General features: G+C 44.4%; 2 long non-coding RNA genes across 4 annotated transcripts in view; one reads left to right on the top strand and one right to left on the bottom strand.

Annotated features, from left to right (window-relative positions):
- LOC138574324 (uncharacterized) overlaps positions 1–16,760 on the top strand; it is an 83,735-nt gene that overhangs the window by 25,232 nt on the left and 41,743 nt on the right. The gene's annotated exons all lie outside the window — the stretch shown is intronic.
- The window catches only part of LOC138574303 (uncharacterized), a 49,820-nt gene that overhangs the window by 5,731 nt on the left and 27,329 nt on the right, over positions 1–16,760 (bottom strand). For 2 of the 3 annotated variants that reach the window (XR_011303932.1, XR_011303934.1), the window contains exon 4: positions 281–343. The exons of the other annotated variant lie outside the window; for it this stretch is intronic. This is a non-coding gene — a long non-coding RNA (uncharacterized lncRNA). The remainder of the gene's footprint in view (positions 1–280; positions 344–16,760) is intronic. 3 annotated transcript variants of the gene reach the window in all.

Genomic DNA, 16,760 nt, shown 5'->3' with positions numbered 1-16,760 from the left:
AATGCGGTAATCAATTGTCAGACGCCACGCCCTTTCTGGGAGCGGCGGACAGGCCAGATAGGCGAGTTGAATGGACTGACTGCCGGCCTCATTATGCCAGCTTTTACCAATGATTCAATAGTTTCACCGATCTCTTTATGTCCTCCTGGCAACCTGTACTGTTTCACGCACACTGGCTCAGCAGGAGCAGGTAAATGCAAGGGGGACCATTTGGCATGCCCAACCACCACGGGGTTAACAACTCTCACATGGACCTTCTGATTGCCAAAAACAAACTCACCTAAATCTGTAGTCACACTTTTGCCCAACAACACATCCATGCCAAGGATATATTCCGGTATATCTGCAATCAAGACATTTGCTGTGAAAGGCAATCCCTTGCCAATTGACATTTTTACATTAAAAGCTTTTGCAACAGTTTCTGCTCCCCCATACCCATTGACTAGGACTCTGGGACCAGATCCTTTACTGGGATTGCCATTCAAAATGGTTCCCTCAGCTCCTGTGTCTAATAGAGCCAAGACGTGTTTTACTTTCTCATCCAAATGCAATGTAAGTGGCATAAAAGGGCGTCTGTCTCTGGGACTGGTTCTCTTTATTAACCGTACCTCAAAGACAGAGCCAGCCCTTCAATCAAAAATGGGGTCTGGGACCTCCCACTTGTCCTTTGCTAAATCAGGGTAACATTTTGGTCGCACTTTGGGCTTCAACACATCTTCTTCAGGGGGTGCCGAGGGCTTAGTTTTTCCTGATCCCTGTTTTCTCAATTTCTTCCATTTCTCAAGCAGCACAGGTGTGGGTTTACCGTCTATCTCTTCCCTTGTAATTCCCGCTTTTAGCAGGTCCACCCACATTTGTATGCGTGTGACCTTGATGGTATCAGTTTTCTCTTTGGACTTTACATTTTTGCCACGCTTTTTCTCTGAGTCATTACTCGCAGCCACTGGGCGTGCCGCTTTGCGCACATCCAGCTCTTCTAATTGCCCTAACAGAAGTGCCACTTCACCAATGGGTTTGCCTTGCGCTGGTCCCAGCAATGAAAGCAATGCTCCCTTCATATGGCTCGGAGCGTTTCGCAGCAAGCAAGCGCGCATTCCAGCTGTAAATAACTCCCTGTCAGGACCTGCAAAATTTGCACTGTACAGTGCACACTGCAAACCCATCTCTCTAAGCTGATCTGTTGCTTCTGTTATTGATCCCCAAATGCCCCAATTCTCTTCCATATCCATCGGACTCCCATACAAATTCAATAGGGCAGTCTGAAACCAATTAAACAAGTAATGCGAGCCTTGCTGCCCGAGCGCAATGCGCACTATCTGCCCCAGCATTACATTAGTAGTGAGTGAACCCATCTTTAACAGTTCTTCTGGGGTTAAGAAGATCGCATCGGCACCCGTATCCCACAAACGAAGATACCACTTTAGAAGTGCTTCACCTACCTTCTGTCTGAACAATTTGGCAACCTCTAAAAGTTCAGTCTGTGTATAATCACGAACAATTCTAGTATTCTGAATGTTTCCACCGCCAGCTTGGCCTTTTGACTTGTTAGTGATTAACGGCCGCGCTGGATAAACACATTTCTTTGGCACACATTCCAGCTCCTCTTCATCAGAGCAGTCTAATTCTGCAAGCCTGACTTCAACAGATTCATCCCAGCCACATGTTTGTTCAGTTTCGCTGTCACTAACTTCACCCGACCATAAATTTGGGTCCCAATTATCTTTCCTAATTAGTGCCGAATCCTTATCTTTCACGGATTGCCCCTCCGCTGTCTGCGCTTGTGCGTAGCTACACGCACAGCTAAGGAGGCACATCTGTCCTCCATCTGATCAGCCCGCTTAACGGACAATTCAAGGGTCTCTCTCATAATTATTTGTTGCTCCTGGAGCAGGGAAATCTAATCAGTTAATTTGCGAATCTGCGCATCTTTAAGCAATTCATTCTCATGCAACTTCCTGAGCGCCTGCAGGAATTACCAGCCTATGTTTTCTGCTGCTTTTAGCTCCCGTCTGCATTTCCCAAGCGGCAAACTCTCCAAGCACTCACTAATTACCGCTGGGAAAACATCATTTTCAAGCATGTCCCATGCCCTCGGTGCCGAGGACCGATGCAAAATGTCTGCCACACCCGACTAAGCATTTGATGCCGGCCATCCTGGAATGTGACAGAGTGCACTATCTCCCACAATGCATTCATCTTTTGCTTGTTTTTTCCAGAAAGGCATCGTGCTCGTAAATCCTGCAATCGGCTACGCCAAATGTAGTGAAAAAGGAGAACCCGCATCCCCCTGGGACCGGCCCTTAGTGCAAATAAATCACTCCTAATCACCTTCCCACACAAGTAAGGTTATACGAAGCACAATGAACTCAGTCTGGAAGAAAGCCAATCACACAGAATACATGATGCTTGCATTTATTTCTATAGTGTCTAATGAGAACTAAGCAGCAATTTACAGTAATATGGGAATAAAAGTGCAAGCTGGATAATATCAATTGTCAGCCATTGATGAATATGCAATTATTATCTTACGCTCCTATAAAATGTAGATGACGATACGATCAGATTACACCCGGGACCCTCCCCGCCACAGGTGCCCGGCACTCCTCGAGAGAGGAGGGGAGGACTGGCCAAGCCCCCCACAGTCCTACACCAGAGCGGGGATGTGATGTTAGGAGTCTCGGCCCAGATAGAGCACAGCTGGTCGTCCAGGTACTGTTCCTCTTCGTCCACGCGTCTCACCAACAGCCCAGGATGAGTCCCTCCCTCACTGGCCCAGGTATAGTTCTCTTATTAGGGGCTGCACGCCAATCACTATGACGTACCAGCTCTTCGAGAAGCTTCTGGGCTCATCCTTCCAGGCATTAAACATGTTTTCGCCTGGAAAGTTACAAGACTGGAAACAGCCAGTCTCAGCTCCCAGGCTTCGTACACGTTGTTTTGGGGAAGGCCTAGCATTCTTGTGTTATCAGTGCACCTGACTCACAGAACGAAGACGAGCAGAGCTGTGCAAAGCTGTGCCTGGCTCCCAAGGGCTGCGTAGCGCCTCTTGCAAAGGCTAGATGTTTATGTCTTCATGAAGGGCCTTCGCAGTTAACCTCTTACAAGCATGTGGGCTCACCCAGTTCGAGAGGCCTGGCTGATTTCAGCATTTTCCTCCACGCTTTGAATAAGCTCTAATATACACAAGATAGCTCAGTAGGTTACTGCAAGCGCCTAGAAGCTTATCACGACACAAGCACAGGTGAGCGCAATTAGCTCAGCCACCACGGCTATTGATAGGCTTTCAGAACCTTGTGCAGTGTACATACAGCATAACCTACGTAAACTATGCCCCATTTATTACCAGATAGGCAAGAACTGCCAATTAACCGAATCATCTCACGGTTATGCAGAGGAGCATCTCTCAGGTTAGCTGTAGGAGTCATGAAATTCTCTATCACTGCTAGGCTATCATGGGGTTCCTTGATTGAGAGAGTTGGAACAGATGACAGGATTAAAACAGAATATCTTCATTGGGTAACATAAGCAGCCAAAATAATCAACGTCTCCTACTTAGTCAATCTCGGGTTTGAGATGTGTTGGGTTTTGCCCCTCAAAAGTAAAGCCAATATAGGATGTGCCACTGTGACATGGACTGGGTGGCCCTGAACCAAAGCATCAGCTTCTGCACCTTATAATGTAGTACCTGCAGCCGCTGAATGTATTTCTACGCTGTAATGTGCAATTTGACAATATTTATCACCATGCATTTGAGTTAGCACACCTTGCGCCACCCATTTTGTTAATCAAAAAACAAGGTAAACGTTTTCTGATAATCGGGCAAAAAAAAAAGTTTTCAGTGCTGAAACTTTGACCATTCCTGGCTAATTCTAACCAGGTCCACCTCAACTCAGTGTACCAGGGCAAGTGTTCACAAACCAAATCAAGGTAATATTGTGAAGAGGCTTAAATAAATGGTTCGCCCAAAAAACAAATTTATTTCAAAAATAGATAGGCAACATAAAAAAAACGATTGGCGGTTTTTTTTTCGAAGTCCCTATGTAAAATTTTGAGCAATTCAAGCTCAAAAATTGAAAAAGCAAGCACGTGAGCGCATCCATTTTGTGAAATGGCTGCCCGCCTGTGCTGGCTTTTGTGGCACTAATGAAGGAAAAGCAAGCCAGCTGTAGTAAACAAAAGCTACCACTGGGTGGCTTTTCCTTCATTGGTGCCGGGACTTGGAGGACGCGGACCGGAGACTACAGGCAGAAAAGCTGCAGCTGCATCTCGGTAAGTGTTATTTTTTTTTTTTTTTAAAATAAGCACTAGCTGCGTTTTTTTTTCTAAGTTTTCCGGGCTGTAGGAGCCCGGAAAACTTAGAAATAAAACCGCAGCTTTAAAAACGTATTTATGTTTGCGGTCGCTTTTGAAGCTCCCCACGTGGAGCCCTAAAGCCCCAAATTGGAAAGCAGATTTAGGCAGAAACACTGCAGCATTTAGCATTTCCCATTTGGGGCTCTCGGGCCCCCCGTGGGGAGCCCGAGAGCCCCAAATGGGAAATCAGCTGTAGGCAGAAACACTGCGGCATGTAAACACAACCGTGTTGTGTTTCTGCCTGCCTTTGCTTTCACTTTGGGTCTCCGGTGCTCCCATGGCGGGAGCACCGGAGACCCAAAGTGATAGCCACGGCAGGCAGAAACACAACGCGGTTGTGTTTGAAAACGCTGCGGTTTTTCTTTCTGAGTTTCTCAGGCTCTGCCGAGCCGGAGGAGCCTGATAAACTTAGAAAGAAAAACCGCAGCGTTTTCAAACACAATAACGTTGTATTTATGTTTGCGGTCGCTTCAAAAGCTACCGCTAACATAAATACAACGTTTTTAAAGCTGCCGTTTTATTTCTAAGATTTCCGGGCTCCTCCAGCCCCGAAAACTTATAAAAAAAAACGCAGCTAGTGTTTATTTTTATTAAAAAAATAGCACTTACCGAGAGCCAGCTGCAGCTTTTCTGCCTGTAGTCTCCGGTCGCCGTCCTCCGCGTACAGCACCAATGAAGGAAAAGCCACCCAGTGGTAGCTTTTATTTACTACAGCTGGCTTGCTTTTCCTTCATTAGTGCTGCAAAAGCCAAAGCGAGCACAGCGGCGGGCATCCATTTCACAAAATGGATGCCCCCATGTGCTATCTTTGAGCTTGAATTGCTCAAAATTTTACATAGGGACTTCGAAGAAAAAAAAACGCTGATCGTTTTTTTTTTATGTTGCCTATCTATTTTTGAAATAAACATTTTTGGGCGAACCATTCCTTTAACAATTGAATTATATCCCAAGACCCACTGGTGGTAGCCAGCCACCCCCAATAAATCACCTCATTTGCTTTCAGGCTTTGGGTCTCCGTGCTTGAAAAATCACATCAATACGGTTTTTAGACAGGTGTTTCTCCCCCACAGAGATATCATAACCTAGATAATGGACTCTGGTCTCAGACAACCAAAGCTTTTCATATGTTTCCTGTATGAGCAAGAGCTGTCAGTAGATTGTGAGAATCTTGCTCACAAGCTCTAAATGAGGGAGATGCCAATAAGATTTCCTCCACGTACTGGACCAAGACAGACTCCCCTTGAACACCAGCAAATCAAGATCTCTTTTCAGAATTTGGGAGAACATAGTTGGGCTTTCCACAAACCCTTGGGGCAGCCCTGTAAAGGAACATTGTCAGCTTTTATATGAAAACGAGAATCAATATTGACTATCAGGGTGCATAGATATAGAAAAGAAATGAGAGCACAAATCTACCAGAGTAAAATGAGGAGCAGATGCGGGAATACAAGACAAAATGCTAGTGTGGTTAAGAACTTGCACAAAATGATAGGTATCTTTACTGGGTTTCTTCATATGTAAAATAGGGGTATTGCAAGGACTGTGAGTAGGTAAACTAATTCCTTACTTAAGTATTAATTGAATAACAGAGCTAATGCCTGCCTCAGCTAGTTTTGAAATGGTGTACTGAGGGACATATGGAAGTGGTTTTTTTGGGTTTCATGAAATATGTACAGGTTCAAAACTCAGCATGCGTCCCACATCATTTGCATGTGTTCACCATCATTCTGGTGAAACTGTCTTTTAGTCCCTGTTACAATGAGGGAGTGTCACTCAATGGTTTCTCTTTCGAATTTAGGGTTTCTTGTAGCACAGCCAAAAACTCAAATTCTCTGTGCACAGGAAAATTCAGAAAAATACCATCAGGGGAACAATAAATGGTGCAGCGCATTTTACACAACAAATCCATACCCAATGCGTTCACTGCTATAGATGGGCTCAATTAGTAAGCGTGGCCCTCAGAGATAGGACCCAAAATGACAGCAATTGGGTGATTAACAGGATGTGGTATGGGCCTACCTCCAATACCTGTAGCATTAATCAATAGGGGGCATGTGGAAACTCAGAGGCTCTAAAGGTGGAGCGTAAATCTCCAGTGTCATCCACACATGAAACATTTTTACGGCTGATGGCATAGTTAACATGGGGGAAATAAATCCAACGGCCTCAACAGGGCAATAACCTTACAGACCTGTGGCTGTCCTATTACGTTGCACATATTAGGTGGCGGAAAGTGTTGAGAAAAGGAAGGATGGAATTGTGTCTGTTGCTCTGATTGCTTAACAGATAGGTTTGGGCACACAGACTTCCAGTGTCCAAACTCTTAGCACAGTGAGCAAGGGGTCTACTTCTGGATTACCCTGGGTAATTTAGGATGAAACGACAAGTCCCTAAACAGATATACAAAAGGTCTGGTAGTCCCTGTACCGAGAACAAACATGGCCAAATAACCAGTTACATGATTAGTTTCTCACTCAGGAGGGTTTACCACCACGCTCACTGAAGACCAGAACACATGTCTGGGATTGCTGTTCATACTCTTGTTCAGGGGAGACTTGCCTAGCATTTCAGTAATTGGCTACCCAGAAGAGTGGGACCAGACTGATATGCAAATAGTTATATTTCTCCTCTGTGAAAGGTACAGTGAGCTAAAACGTGGTTGAAGATCCTCCTGAGTGGGAACCTATCCATAAAACAGGTTATTTCATTGTGTTCATTCTCAGTCGAGTTGCTCCAAGACGTTTTGCATGAAGGCTGCCCCTAAGGTGAGAGGTAATTGCACCGGAAACATGAAAAATGTTATCTGACTAACTAGCAGCTTAGGATGTCACTGACTACATGGCCAAGTGCTGCTGGACACACAGACAGCTTGGAAAACCAATACTGCAGGGAATCATTGTCATTGGCAAACTCACAGGGGTCACTCAAATATGCATCTGTGTATCCCTAACACTAAATCTGGTTCTTCCATGCCCAGAAACATTTAAGAGTGCAGTATCCTTTTTTACTGGCATAAAAAAACATCTTCTACACTTCTTCTACATTCACTTCGTCAGACATTTACTTCTTCATGCAATTACTTCTTACCTTTACTTAATCTACATTTCCAGATTGTCACAGTGGCAATGGATTTGGTAAGGTTAGCTGTAAGGTTAGAGTTGTGGACAAAGTGGGGTTAAGGGGAATAACATGGGTGAGAAAAGAGGGGGAATTACAGGGAGTCTCCCCCTGTAATGACAAAGTGAATGTTATATGAAGCAACGAAATGAAGAGGTAAATGTGACAAAATTAATGTATGTTGAAGTGAATGCAGAAGAAGTAAAGACATCCATCCAAGAGTGTAGGATCTTGAAGCGAGTCACACAGGGTTGCATACCCATTATAAGCTGGCAATGTACGTAACATAGTTGCAGTGGAAAGGATTCTCTGCCAGACGAAGACAAACATCTTACTGGCTGTTGGGGATGCTCAGTGTTTATTGTTGACTGTACTTCAAGCCTCTGCTCTTCAAGCAAGTGATCTTGCAACCAACTCCTGAGTGCAGTCTTGCACATTCCAACTATGTATCATCCTACTGCAGACAATGTAGAAAGGAGCCCCTTTAACCTTCAAATGGGGGTCAACAAATGACGCCAAAGATACTCAATGTTTTCTTTCATGCATTCTATACTTGCGTCCTTCTAAAGGATTGCAAGCATTGCTCTCATCAGCTGTGCAATATCTGACTTTCCCATGTTATCATGTCCCATTGCTCTTTCGGTGACATAGAGCTTTGGCTCACACACTGTGTGACTTCCTCAAAGGGATGTAGCAAACAGCAGACATTGCACATGAGCTGCCAATGAGCCAGGGTGAAGAGGGCCCTATACAATGTTTGATTGTGACTGTAACTGTAGTCACTTACGGCATTGCTTTGCTTTTAAAGCCAGTTCTGCATATGCAATGGTGAATTATAGCGGGTACACCCAGGCATTTTAACTGGTGGTGTGGGAGCTTGTGCTGCACCTGCAATGCATGACTGTCAACCTATGACTGGCTAACATAAAAGCAGATCATATTTGCCACTGCAAGCATCACAGAGAGCAGAACAAAGGCTGTAAAAATATGCTACCACATTGAAGAGAACATGTGCAAAGACTGGTAATTGCATTGTTTCCCAGCCTTCAAGCAACAATGACTTTAGAGCCATTGTCTGCTGCCACAAAGTGCAATGCTAGTTGAAAGGGAGTTAGCCACTCTACCGCCATCTGCTTCACTTCATCCCAGATGTCTCTCCTGTGTGGCTCCTACCATTAGAGTCTTGCATCCACAAAGCGGCATATTTGCTGATAGCATGCATCTGCTCTGATGACTTCCGTTGCTTGCTAGTATGGGATAATGTGCCTCAATCTACTGTTATAGCCATGTAATCAGCACTTTGCCCACTTGCCAACATAACCATAGTGAACTGGACTTTTCCACCCTCTTACCTGTCCAAGTCCTTTCTAACTGCAAGAACGAATGCATCCTACAATTCAGGTACAGATTGCATGAAGCAGGGGAGTTGCTAGGTCTGGAAAAGACCCCAGGCTAAGCTGATGTCGGAACTGTTGGGACTGTGGGCTAGCTAGTCTTTTGGCTGTAGCTCCTGAGATTCTATCCGGGGCTACAACCAAAGGATCAGGGGCTATAGCCCCCTTAGACCCACCTAGCAACACCCCTGGCATGAAGAGTACGTTTAGCTGGGAAATTGCCAGCGGACATCAGCATTTAGCATCAGCTCTCTGAAATGTTTGTTTTTAACAAATCCATATGGCAGAAGGTCTTCTGCCAGAATTATTTCTAATTTAGCATTGAGCAGCTGTACTTTTGGGTTGTCACAATTGTATTTTTGGGCTACGCTCAAATGACTCACTAAGGCTCGGCTGGCACATAGACATTGTTCCCTACTTTGCTTTTGGGTGATGCTCATGGCACTGGCAGACACACTACTTTCTAAGCGACTGACACACTGCCCAGTTCTGTGTTCACAGCATGGGACAGTGCCAGCATGCTACTGAGCATTTGCTGGCTCCTTGGGATATGCTGTGAATATGTTGTACATGATGTCACTTCATATGGCCCAGCAATGATGGCCTGCCCAGATTTGTCCCTGCCTTCCCACAGGACACAATGTTGCTTTACTGGTGCAGGTAGCAAGATGCTTCTCTAGAACCTGCACAGAGAAATTCCATAATATAGACATGCACTGTCATAGGCTGCTGAGCAGAGGCAGAAGCGGGAACATGATGGTTGGTAATGGTTGCTGTGATGTCTGGTAGCTTCTGTCAGTGATTGAGGTACACCACTGCCACCTCCGGTCCCTGAGGTGTTGCTAAGAGTGTACACAATTATTGCTTTGTGGTGGCATTTCTTCATTCTGAACCCCTATGGGGGATGCACTGGTAGTATGTGCCCTTCCAGGCTGTGTTTGTTCCTCCGACGCTCTCTATTGACCACTGCTGGGGTTGGACTCAGTGTCAGTACTCGTGACCATAAGAAAAACCTGGCCATCATCATCACTACCATTACCATTGCCATCATCAAAATCAGAGGCCAAAGGAGTGGTCAGGGGAAACAGTCTCCTCATCTATCATTGACACTTGGGCATTGCTCTGCTGCCGCTGACCACCTGCAGAGATCTGCAAATCCATCCCGACCTCAAGAACATATCCTTCTGCTGCAGATTATGGGGCAGGCTCTTCATCTGGTACCTCAACACACTGCCTCGCAGCGCAGTGATCACATAGATCCGTATTTATGAGTAACAATCTGTAAAAATGGAAACCAGAGAGCCCTAATCATAATTGGAGTTGCTTTTCTGCCTCAGACACCACATACACTGGCAGCCCCATTTCAAAAGGAGGTAGTGTTGCATGCTCTTCCATCTGGCAACAACCGAACTACAGAAAGTAGCTGGATTGGTTACACCAGTGATATCAAGTTTCTCTTGAATCTTACTGCTTGCATCACAATGCCAATCAACCTGTCACAAATGCTCAATGCCTTGTTTCCAGCACCCCCAAACAATTGTTCGCTCAAACAATCAAACTACCTGTTTTGTCTGTGAGTGCACCTGTTCAAACGACCTGATCTAGCGCAAATTCCTCCTCCATACTGCTGCTAAGTATGCTGAGGCAGGTGATATGTTGCATCACACAGCCAATTAACCTGCCACAAATGTCCATTGTCTGTGGTCATCACCACCTTCAACAATTGTTTTCCAGCTCCCTAAATATTGTTCTGTTCCCCAAAAATAATTCAGCGGCTTATGTTGTGTGGCGGGGTTCTGCCAGTTCAAGCAAGCTGGCCCACGGCAGATATCTCTTCCGTCCTATACTTCTCAGTGCTCAATCAGGTTGTGTGTTGCATCACACAGCCAACCGACCTGCAACTAATGCCCACTGCCTGTGATCACCACCTCAAACTATTTTTATTTATTTATTTATTTTGTATTGTGCATTTGGTTAAAAATAAACCTTAAGCACCAATTTAATAACAATTATCAACTACATACAATTATTTAATACAATGTGAAAACACTTTTCCATCAAGAATAAAATATAATAAATGATTGATTTAACAATTCATCAACGCATGGACATAGTGTAAAGATAAGACATTAAAACAACATACAAAAATGTAAGATGATTCATGTTAATTAAGTCTTTATCAAAGAGTGTACCAAATCCTAACATGCATATAAATAAAAGTGGTAGACTAAAGAGGCGCGTGCAATGATAGAATGAGGAACCAGGTGGAGCTCACAAGTTTTTAAAGTGGTGAAGGAGGGCTAAGGTCTCCTTCCAAACTTGAAGAGTGGCAGTAGTGATGACTAGGGATTCAGCGCTATAAATACTGCTCCAGAATTGGTCAGATTCAATAAATCGTGCATTGACTGCCAGGTGCAAATAACCTTCTACATATCGGTTTCTCAATTGTGTACAAGCTGTTAAGACACGACGAGTCGCTTCCACAGTTGAATTACAAAGACCACAAGTCCTGTCTTTGTATTGGAGACCAATCCATCTTCCTGTGTGCTCACGCGTAGGTAAGATGTGAAAACGTAGATAAATAATGACTATACGGGTTTGTAAAGAGCACAACTTTGTGAGATAAGAGCTCAGGGTCGTTTGCCTGAAACTCTGGGAGCTGTAGCTCTGGTACATCTTTTTCCCAGAGAGTGCTGCAATGTTATTCACCATATCTCTAGTCTTCATTTTTAATAGGATGTACACATTAGGAGATTCGATTAATTTGCCAAAAGTGATACCGATTTGTGTCAAGTGATTACAAGCGGTCACACGTAGTCCGTCCAAAAAAGGGATACAGACAGACAAGTTTGTTCGCTTTGACTAGCTACAAGCTCCAATAAAGAATGTGGACAAAAACAGGAAGAGTTGAGAGATAGATTGAGCTTACATCTCTGCATTAACCACAACTACTTTGTAGTACCCCCACATTTCCATAGCTCTCAACCATTTCTGTCGCAAAGGCAGGTGAAAACAACCGATTTTGTTTTTGGCGGGTGAGAGCCCATTGAAATGAATGGGGGCGTGTAGGAGGCTTGGCGGGTGAGTCAGCTCTGTACAAGGCGGGTGACACCGGCCAAAAGCGTGTGAGTTGAGAGCTATGTATTTCTTTCTGTTCCCCCAAGTTGTGGAAAATAAATGTAATGTAACTGCGTGTGTGTGAGCCCATTCCCAATCAAGCATACCCAGTGGATAGGTAAATCGTAAAGGTGCCAGGCAGAGAAAGTAAAATCTATCAAAAAAATCCTAAAGGCTAGCATGCCTTTCTGTGAACTGTAAATTGCTTTTAAATGATAAAACATTAACATGATAGTATGTTGAGCACTGCCTAAAATCACTCTACCAAAAGTCTCTCCTATAGTATTAAACACAAAACATCCAATGATGTTTTGTTTTAAAGTTCAAAAAGCCCTTCCTAAAAATGAAAGTAAAAGGCTTCAGCTCTTAACCACTCAACTACGAGAGTGGGCGGAGCCTGCAATGGTTCCTTTTGGGAATTCAGGACGAACATACACGCCCGGAGCACTTAAGGGGATTATTAAACAGCAACAGACAAAAGCTTTCCCTCTTTTTTTTTTTAAATATGTTTATTTTTAGAACAAGGCAGGGTGGTAACAATACATATTCAAATCAAGGCATGTTATACATCATAATGAAATTGCATCTCATTTTCCCTCTGTCCCCTCTCCCCCCAGTTGTTTATCCCAGGTAGGTGTCGAAAGTCTCCGTTCATTCCTCTAGCGCATAGGATGTAAGTCCGTCCTCAAGGATCCTCCTGGCCAGTTGTGGTTTGTAGGTCAAGGCCGGAAATTCCTGGTCATAGTCAATTATTGGTCCCCAAATGTTCCGGAAGCGGTGGAGCAGACCCGCTCTGGCCGTCGTTACTCTCTCTGCTATCAGCACGTCCCATATTGTTACCCACCAAAGGGACATAAAAGGGCCATCCACGGATTTCCATGTGCGGGCGACCACTATTCTACCCGCTAGGAGGCATTGAGATAGTAACTTGGCTTTGGCTTTGGCTTTGTCTCTGGATCGTGGGTAGATTCCGCTTTCCCTCTTTTTAAATGTTCCTTCTTTGTGTCTTTTCTTGTAAATCCATTAAAAGCCCAAAAGGTCCTACAGAGAAAAGAAAGGAAAATGCTCCAGCTCTCAAACAGCAACAGACACCAGTCCACACCACCCACCTCCCTCCCTCGAAGATTCCCAGTGACTGCTGAAGATGCCATGTGAATCTACATGCCCGAACCCATTTACTTGAATGCCTTAAAAGTTTGATGGAACCCAAATACGGTGAAAATTAGCCACAAAATCTCAGAAATATCTTTGAGCGAGCAATCAGCTACAGGCACTCTTCCTCTGAGAATACAGTACCCGGCTCGTTTAACAAACTCTGGGGGCATTGCTACATATCCTGGTGCCCAGCGTGAAGCGCTTGCGTGAAGTGTTTTGGGCAACGTGTTCTGTGGAATGCTGGGAAGCTGAGACGAACGACTGGGATCAGACATGGTACCCGAACTTCAAATTACTTGATTATCTTGCCTCTCTGACTCTATTATCTTCTCGCTTGCGAAGGAGCGACTGTGGCCCACAGTCTTTTAGCTCCCTCGACAGATATAGACGCTCTGAATTACCCCCTACTTCCTGTGAATTCACTAAGCAGCGCTACAGCTAGAATCAAATCAGTCAATATTATGATATTGGTTTATTTTGTTTTTTCCCCTAAATAGTGCGACAGTGCCACAGGGGGGGTGGGGTGGAGGGGGGTTGCAAATTGATATTATCTTTCTAGCTGGGACACGCGATAAGTGTCTCTCTGTACTTGACGCAGCCAGCCCAGTGGCCTGGCCACATAAGTATTGGGAGGATAGCTCAGCGGCAATGTGCTCGCCTTGGAAGCAAGACTACGTGGAGCAACACAGGTTCGATCCTCGGGTCCGCACTTAAAAACCTCTGGGTATTAAGCGTGTTATAAATAACCTATCATATCATATCATAATTGCCATATCTGTTACTCATTGCAATTCTGTGCTGATAACATACGAAATACAAACCCAAGTAGGCCTGGTTTACACAGCGCCACGGTAAGTGCGGGGAAACGCCAGCAGAGTCCCATAAACTGCCCCAACTCCACTGTCAATGCCCCCTACACAAAGAAGGATAAAAAAGACAAAAAACTGAGTGCATCGGAAGCTAACCTCTTTGCAACTACCCAGTCCACGATCACAGGCTATTTTTCCACCATTGGTACAAAGCTGGCTTCAACATCGCCTGTTTCGCTGCCGGCAGATCAAGGCAGAGCTGATTTACTGGGCTCCGTCCCAGATCCGGCCGCGAGGTCTGAGGACTTACAGTACATAAACCCTATTCATGATGACCCAGTGGCTCTCGCTGAAGATTTTAATAAAAACATACTTGGCCCCCAAACTGTCAATAGATAACAATATTTCATTATTAAATATGTGCACTAATTTAAAACGTAATTCTCTCGGTCCTCATACTGTGTGCTATGACAACATTATAAGGGGTAACTTGTCTAGCAGCCCTTATCTGGAAGAGCTGGCTTCTAGCTCAGAATCATCGGCAGATGAAAGCTACTGTGAAGAGGCGCTGACTAATTCACCGAGAAATTACCTAGGACCTACTATAACACCTTTGAACTCAGAGATCAATAATATACTAGCTAAGATTGAAGTATTATTTGCCCTTTGTCTGGACATGGCTGCCGTGCAATACCATTTAAAGTCAAGCATAGCTAAAGTGGTTGATACTCTCTTGTCTATCCACCCTGAGTCTATTACTCATGTGAATGGAGATATGATAGGGGGAAAAGCTACCTGAGGGGCCCAATACAGACCCGGCCAGTATACCTCTAAACTTATTAAGAAGCAAAACACAGACGGACCGCCACATGGTGATACTGGATCAACAGGTGGAGAGCTCGACTTCCTCATGCTCATCCCTAATAATACAAGACTATGTAAATATAACCACCTGCAATGAAGATGACACTCTGGAAGCATTGTCCCCTCCCTTACCTTGTCGCGCTCTGAAACACTTGTGTATGAGCGCGATTTAAATAAAATATCATATCAAATATCATATCATTGTGCAATGAACTCTCCATAATGAAAAGCCTGCCCTTGTTAGACAAAATCAATGACCAACATGTTGTGGTTACTCAGGCCTCTCTTAAAACATCTAAGAAGGTCTCTTTTTCAACCCATCCCACTGCCCCATTGGTTAACCGTTGCACTGGGAGCGGAGAGTCCACCACTCCACACCAAAGAATAGTAACTAAGACACATGGAGACGTCTCTATGAGGCAGGTAACTTTACGAGGCCCAATGCACAAGTGGACCCATCCCAGCCCTAAGGTGTTTCTTCCTCCGGAGTCGGTATCCCTTAAGGCTGGGCCAAAACAGGCTGTGTCCAGCCATTGGTGTGGTGCCCAGCTTAAAAATCACGGTATATCTAGACCTGTAAATAACCGATTCGAACCCCCTGCCTGTCAAATGCCTTAGAGAAGCTCTGAAGCATGAAGCCTCTGACCCTTCAATGGCCAATTTTTACTGTCCTAATAGTGGGAATGGGGGGTAATACTGCTGCCCGGGCTAATTTCTCTTCCTTATGGCCAGGAGAGAGGTTCCCTCTTGATTGTCCAATGCCCAATGCCTCTTCCGAGATGCGAAATTTAGGGAACCTGGTGAAGTTAGAAGAATTGTATCCTATGGAAAATAGCCCCTTTATTAATCACTCTTTGCTACTACACATGTGGTCGAACATCACTAGGCTCTCTATGATTAGAAGCAGAGACATTATCCAAATTGAGCTCCCCAAATGGGATAGTATAACAAACTGGGCGTTGATAGCATTTTCATCACCTGTAGTGGTTTAGGTGTATAGGTGGATAAGTCCATTAAGTCGATTTCTATCGACTCCTCTTCTCTCAGTTCACGGATCTCTGGTTCTTTAATTTCCTTCTCTTTACCCAGTTTTCGTCAGTTTTTCTCTAGATCTGGTTTCTTTACCCTTTCTCTAACACTTACTCTTGACTGTGAAAGAGTCAGGTTTTTGATGCAGGTATGGCTGCTGTTGGATTTCTGTTTTGGAAGACTTGCTTGGTTCTTCAGTTTTTTAGCAGCTGTGTTCTTAATTGTTGCTTTTCTGGCTTGGTTTGCCTCCGATTTTTCTGAGGTTAATGTTGCCCCCGCCAAGTTCATACTTTCTTCTTTTTGGTGAAAATTTGACATATTTTTCAGTCAGATTTATCTTTGTCAGCTGTTTTGTTTTCTATTCGATGTTCTTGTTCAATACCATTGTTCTTTTCAGCCCCTTCATCTTTTGTTTGTGGTATTTCTTGTGACCGCTGTTCCATGTTTATTGCCGGTGGATGCTGGGGTCGTTGTTCATTTTCCTTTCTAGGATTCAGTGGTTTATACATTTTGTCAATTAAAATTGATTTTTCTTCTTGTGTTTGTGGATTACCCCCTTGCGTCCTCGCATTTAACTGCAGTGTCACCCAGTTTTCTGTTCCATTGAAACTGTTCGTTGCCTCAATTGTTTTGAAGCAGTCCGTGTTCCCACCTGTTTCTAAGGGCATAACGCCCAACCCTTCCGACCTTCGCAATGTTCTCCTATTCCTTTTTTCTTTGATGATGGGCACCAATATATTGGGAAGTAATTGCGCAACCCTTGCTGAGCTGTTTTCCATGTTGTCCTGAATGGCAGTGATAAAGCCTTCCACGAAGACCATTTTTGTATGAACCATCGCTATCATAGTAGTGTAGTCTTTTAATGTCTCGTCCATGGCCTTGTGTAATTTCATGAAGGGTGCTAATATTGTTGTCAAGGTTG

Source organism: Ambystoma mexicanum, chromosome 1p (assembly GCF_040938575.1).
Source record: "Ambystoma mexicanum isolate Mex_15411 chromosome 1p, UKY_AmexF1_1, whole genome shotgun sequence".
Classification (NCBI taxonomy): Eukaryota; Metazoa; Chordata; class Amphibia; order Caudata; family Ambystomatidae; genus Ambystoma; species Ambystoma mexicanum.
Note: the sequence above shows the minus strand (reverse complement) of the source record. Positions and strands in the feature narration are given on the sequence as shown.